The following is a 6,968-nucleotide window of genomic DNA, read 5'->3' as shown; positions in this document are numbered from 1 at the left end:
ATAGGGAGAAACACAGCATGAAGATGGGATATCTATCGTTACCTGAATGAAAAGCGACCACGTGGTATGCCTTGAGCACAATGTTTCTAAGGAATTTAAATCACCAGAGGATGATAGACAACAACAATAATAACATAATATAAAAAGAATCTCCACGTTATGCATGTCATGGCAGAGAAAGATAATGTTTTTCACTCTGCCATTAGAATTTATAAAATGAAAGAGATTTGATTCATAGATGTTTAAATTTGGAAAATTAGCGTTTCTTTGCCACACTGAATGTTTTGATTAAAAACTTTAATTATATTTAAAAATTAATGAAGTTCAATCAGGCAAAACAACCAAACTTTGAAATTCTTCGTTTCTAGTTTACCATAAAAGATAACAGCAAAGAGCAACGCTTGAAGACTGTAAATACAGTAAATCTCGACTCTATGGTATATGTTGTTGACAAAAATTTTGAAAACTTGAAAATTGGCAACAAGCAACTAAATAAATAACAATTCAAATAATTCAAATCAACTCTATACATATTAATAAATACAATTCAGTATAACAAACTGACCAAATATATTTAATCTTTTAAATCAATATATCCGAGAACTAAAACCCTATGATTATTAGACTGTATTGAAGCATCAGTTGGGCACCCAGGACTTTAGCGATTTTGTTTCGCAGTAATTTTCTGTAATTATTTAAACGCAAGTAATTGATATGACGTTTATTAGTTTACAAACAACAGAAATCAAACGACGAGAGGAAACAATATTGTCATGTTTGTAAAAGTTACAACCATTTAAGTTGCTAGTGTGTTACAACAAGAACCGTTCTGTGCACTGAACATAAAATATCACAACTTCCGAACCAATAACTGATTAACAAACCATTCATAGCATGGAAATAGTCAATGATAAATAACAAGAACCGTTCTGTGCACTGAACACACACTATCACAACTTCCGAAACAGAAATGATTTACACATATCATTGACAGCACGGAAATAGTCAATGGTAAGTAAGCATGATATCAACAACAGAACAAGTCAAAGAACAAAACCACTTTCTATAAAAAAAAAAAATATTACACTAGGAATAGAGTCACTCTTTAAAGAAACCGAAAAAAAAAGAACACTAACACCAAAAGTATAACAGGCATCAGATGGAAGGAATTACACCAAGAATGAGAACTGAACACGAAACAAAATACGTTATATCAAGAATGGAATCGGGTATTACAAAAAGGATACTATAATTAGAACAAACTCCTAATCACACTTTCGGATTATGATACATTTAAAGTCATTGAACGTTCATCATATATAATATGAACTTAAAACCTTAAATAAGGCATGAAACTTCTAATTAGCGGTAATACTCCCATTACGCAAGGATATAGCTGCTTAATAAGTGTGTGTGCATTGATCGTGGCATAAGGTACGGAAAGTAAAACCTGCACGGCCTTTGTAATGTCTTTAGTCGCAACAGTAAACTTATATTTATATAGGCTTTGGAAGAATATATAGCGTTAATGATACTAATCTACCCTGCTAAATTTTTCAGAAGAAAATATGTTTCAGATGATAAATTACAAGAAGTCTAGTCTATTTTTCGATTTCCCCTTGTTAAAGATTATTGACGATAGGTGGAATTTCTCTGTAATTGGTCTAACTCAATTACTAGCAGCGAATGGAGTGATAGACCGGGTTTCCCGCCTCATTCTGGTCAATATTTATAGTTTGGGTTATAAAAAATATATAATTAATCTCTTTGATTGTCAGTCTTCAAAAGATAAAAAAAAACATATTGTAAATTGTATCAATAACGAAAGCAGAACGAATACTTATGTAACTGCAAAGATCATAGGTACACTGGTTATGTTATAAGCACAAATTTGCTCATTTGAAGAATGGTTCTTGCAAATCCGTTTACTCTAACTTTATCACATTCAAAAATCCAAAAACACGAACCCACTAAAAGGGTTTATAAGGTATACAGTTGCATTTTTTTCAGTCATACCTTTAAAGAAGTATGCGATGTACACGTTATTTATGTATTTTGTACGATTCTGTATAGTTTTAGCTGTGCTTCTACATCTATTTATTTTCCCCCTATCAAACGAATTCACGATCCTATGAATGTTTCCATTATTTTTCAGTGCTTTTTTTTTTCATATTCAAGTTTTCTTTAAGATATTATTTTGACATTCCATCCAGGATTGAGCCTAGTTATTCTGGTGAATAAGTCTCATATAACTCCGAATCATTTTTATAATACTAACAACGTGTTATCGACAGCGAATGGATGATGAATGTGTGAGGTCATTTCGCTGAAGAACGCTCCACGGTTTCCTACCATGCACGAACCGTGCGCAACTGATTCCTGATACAAAGCGCGGTATCGGCCGCTTGGCTGATGCTGTAACGACACATGCGCTGAACAGTAACGTCCTAGCTGCAACTAGCTAGAATTGCCCCTCTCCGGTAGATCCAGAGGTTCTTTATCCAGCGATCGAAATATTTTGGCGAAGTATCTGGAAGATAGCGTGAGCTCTGTAGCCACGAAGTCTCGATGGTCCAGGACTTCAAAACCACCTTTTCACCACTACCAAGGACAAAGATGGCATTTAACAAAACGAGCTCTTTGTACCCGCCTTACAAGTTAACCCACGTGGTTAGGATAGTCGGAGAAATGTTGCTGTAAACGTTAAAGGAACTTTTCTGTGGACTTCAATTTTAGGTATGTACGTTTAGCTTTGGTCGGGATTTATAAAACCATACAGCAGATCTTATTTTTAGGAACACGCTAAAGACTTGTATCTGTGTAAGGTTGAAGAATATCAACCCTCGTTCTTACTTTTCTATTGAGTATAAGGGCATTGTATTTGCCTAATGTATAATGACACCTTCTAGTGTATAAACTTATTCAGGATCTGTAAATTGTTTTGTTTATAATGTGTTCGCTTTCCTTATGAGAATTACTCAAATGTAATATTTTTGTTAATTTATCAAAATAACAGTTTGCATCATTTAATCATCTGTCAGCGGATGACTTTAAATTAATATGTACACTAAATTGTAGTGTCTACACTATTAATGTAGACATGGAATGAAACTATTTAACACAAAATATATATTAATATAAACGTGGAATGAAACTATTTAACACAAAATATATATATTAATATAGACATGGAATGAAACTATTTAACACAAAATATATATTAATATAAACGTGGAATGAAACTATTTAACACAAAATATATATATTAATATAGACATGGAATGAAACTATTTAACACAAAATATATATTAATATAGACATGGAATGAAACTATTTAACACGAAATATATATTAATATAGACATGGAATGAAACTATTTAACACGAAATATATATTAATATAGACATGGAATGAAACTATTTAACACGAAATATATATTAATATAGACATAGAATGAAACTATTTAACACGAAATATATATTAATATAGACATGGAATGAAACTATTTATCTCTTTAAGGTTCTTAGAAAGTTATACTGGCTTTTGACAAACTTCATTAAAAAGCTTCTACCATTATTAAATACGACGTAGGTTTGTTGTTTTTTTCAAAACATGGAAAATTTAATATAAAAAAATGAGGCCTTTGATAGATTTCAATACTTTGCAAAGTGCTTGCAAGTGTCTGTACGTTTCACTAACTTCTTTCTAGACAGAACTATATGTCGTATTCGCCAAAAGTGGAATATTATTATTATTGTTGAAAAAGAAATTTTGTAAATTCCGTTGCTACATTATGTGGTTCTGTGAACAAACTATAACTCAATTTTCATTTTTAACCATTGTCGTTATTCTTGAACAGAAGCATTGAAATATAATTTAAGAATAATTAAAAGCTTGACAGTAAATAATATAATAAATACAATAGGGTAATGGCTTTGATGTACTTGGAACTAGATTCAGTACAAAGTGTTCTAAACAAAAATACCCTTGGTAATGACTTCGATATACTTGGGAATAGATTCAGTACAAGGTATTCCCAACGAAAAAACCCTTGGTAATGGCTTCGATATACTTGGGAATAGATTCAGTACAAGGTATTCCCAACGAAAAAACCCTTGGTAATGACTTCGATATACTTGGGAATAGATTCAGTACAAGGTATTCCAAACGAAAAAACCCTTGGTAATGGCTTCGATATACTTGGGAATAGATTCAGTACAAAGTATTCTAAACGAAAAAACTCTTGGTAATGACTTTGATATACTTGGGACTAGATTCACTACAAAATATTGTAAACAGCGAAACCCTTCTTTGATTTAAATATATAATTTATTCTTTTTAAATTTTAAAACTGGGTTAAAAATGTTGATGATGGATCAAGAAAGGGGAGTAACGATCTATGTAAATAGAACACCGTACGCTTGTAGTTCATACAAAATACTGTATCTTATGTATGTGCAGCTACATTAAAAGACTGAGCATTTTCTTAGATCTGATGTCGTAAATAGAAGGATACTTGTATATAGCGTAGTAAATTTCATTCTGGAGAGAAATATCACGTTCTTCGTAGTAACAATAATTTCATGGGTAGATAGATAAGTGATTAACTTGTAACTTCAAGATTTGGTTGGCATTAAGCAAAGAGAAAAGCGTCTTAACATTCTGAGCTGAAATTTTGTGTCTGTGTTTACCAAACCCAAAATAAAATTTTGGAAAAGAGGCGCGAGGTTTGGGTGGGGGGGGGGATCAAGTTGCGACGGGTTTCTCCAGCACTTCAACTTTTTAAAATGAAATATGAACACAATATTCTTTACTGTAAGTTGAATCTGTGGTTTTGCTGGCATCAAACTATATATTTACAGTAAAAAAAAAATCTTCTCTCTATCACTTTCTCTATGTATTGTAAATACGCAATCAAATGTATCGTTCTGTGATGTTATATTTTTCACACGTATGGGAAAAAAATCGCAAACTTGTCCCCAGTGGCTCTGCGATAAGTCTGGGGGCTAATAACGCTAAAAACCCAGTCTGAATACCCATGGTTGGCACAGCACAGATATCCAGTTGTGTAGCTTTGCGCTTAACAAACACAAACAGAGTAACAAACCTGAGAGAATAATTTACAAACATGCTAACAAATATCCAAGTAGAAGACGTTGAGCAAACCACTTATGTTCTAAATTATGTGTAGGAGATTGAAATTTTTACATTTTTGCCGTCCTTTTGAGTGTTCATACCTGTAGGAGATTGAAACTTTTACATTTTTGCTGTCCTTTTGAGTGTCCATACATGTAGGAGATTGAAACTTTTACATTTTTACTGTTCTTTTGAGTGTTCATACCTGTAGGAGATTGAAACTTTTACATTTTTACTGCCCTTTTTAGGGTTCATACCAATAAATTACAAAGAAAAAGTCTTAAAACGCTCAGGAAAATATATTAATGCCACAACCAGTTTCACCACTAAGGCAATGCTGGTTCATTTAGGCCTAGTGGTAAAACTGTTTGTAGCATGAAATCAAACTTTTTTTCTTGCTATTATTTATGAGACAAAAATTTAATTAGAAAATTTTCTCAGTAAACTTTTTAAAACTTTGAGTTGAATGAAAATGCTTCCTATTTTCTTCTGTGACATTGTATGCGATAAAAACGTTAAAAGCATTTTGAATAAATCTCAAGAATGGATAAAAAAATTCAAACTGAAAAACGATGTTATTTAATGAAAAGTTTTTACTTTGTTTTTTTCTATGTTTCAGAATTTTCGTATAAAGCTATACAATGGCTATCTGCTCATAGCCTTCCTTATTTTTTTACTGATAGAAAAGAGGAAAGCTAGATAGTTAACAATACTCACCGCCAACTTATGGGCTGCCTTTATGTGACCGAGTAATGGGATTTGAAGGTCACTCTTCTAGCGCGTGCACGGTCCCAAAGTACGAAGGGCGTTTTTGTAGCAACGGGACACTAACCTTCGGATCCACATTTCAGGCACTTCAAGAATTTTCCCAACCCCGACCACATCATACATTCCATTTTATGATTGGCAATTAATTAAATTGATATAATAGAACAAATATAGAAATTCTGCAAGTTATACGACTATAACTATTGTATTTTTGTGACCTATACAGTAAACAGATAAACACAAAATTATGTTCTTTGTAATTGAAATGTATTGATAAATACCCAATGCCCCAAAGTGCAAAGCGTGTTTTGTTGTTGTTTGTTTGCAGCAGTGGGATGAAAAACACAAATCCTTGGATGGATTCGCAGCCTAAGTACGATAAACACTTGCCCACGTGTGGCTTATTGTGTTGCATATAACTATATAGAAAATATCATACTGTCACTATAAGTATAACACTCTTTACAAAAACCCCAGTAGACAACACTGGAAGGCTGTGAAGAAAAAGAAGAGAAACAAATAAAGTGTAAGGCAATCCACAATACACAAATAAAAATCTTAGTACAAACTGGGGACTTACAACGCCAAAAATCGGGTTTCGATACCCGTGGTGTGCAGGGTTCAAATAACCTATTGTGTAGCTTTGTGTTTAACAACAAATATAACTTAGGTTCTACATTAAAATACACACAAATCAATATGTTCACTTATATATGTATTTTTGGAACTAGTGATATTAAAAGATTATTTATTCAATACTTGACAATCATACCTAGATTTTCCTTACTGTTATTGGTTCCTCTGTAGGTCAGCCATGCCTCGCATTCACAAACTACAGCAACATGTATCCGTGACGTTTTCCTGTCTTTCTGGATGCATTCTGTTTGTTGGTGACAAACGCAGATAGTTATTTACTAATAAATTTTATAATTATCTTAATCATTACATTTTTGAAATTTTTTACTTATTTATAGGGAATATGACTCTCAATGGAAACATAGACGCAATATCTTATAGGAACGGAAAAAAAATCAGTAATACCCTATGGAACGTAATGTATTAGG

The 6,968-nt window shown here is 32.5% G+C and overlaps 1 protein-coding gene across 3 annotated transcripts in view; it reads left to right on the top strand.

Annotated features, from left to right (window-relative positions):
• The first annotated feature begins 2,452 nt into the window (after positions 1-2,452).
• Positions 2,453-6,968, top strand: part of LOC111087511 — an 88,748-nt gene continuing 84,232 nt past the window's right edge. For all 3 annotated transcript variants that reach the window (XM_022394376.1, XM_022394373.1, XM_022394374.1), the window contains exon 1: positions 2,453-2,736. The gene's annotated coding sequence lies outside the window, so the exon portion shown is untranslated. The remainder of the gene's footprint in view (positions 2,737-6,968) is intronic.

This window comes from Limulus polyphemus, unplaced genomic scaffold (assembly GCF_000517525.1).
Source record: "Limulus polyphemus unplaced genomic scaffold, Limulus_polyphemus-2.1.2 Scaffold2242, whole genome shotgun sequence".
NCBI lineage: Eukaryota > Metazoa > Arthropoda > Merostomata > Xiphosura > Limulidae > Limulus > Limulus polyphemus.
The sequence above is the reverse complement of the archived record's forward strand: the minus strand, read 5'-3'. Positions and strand labels throughout refer to the sequence as shown.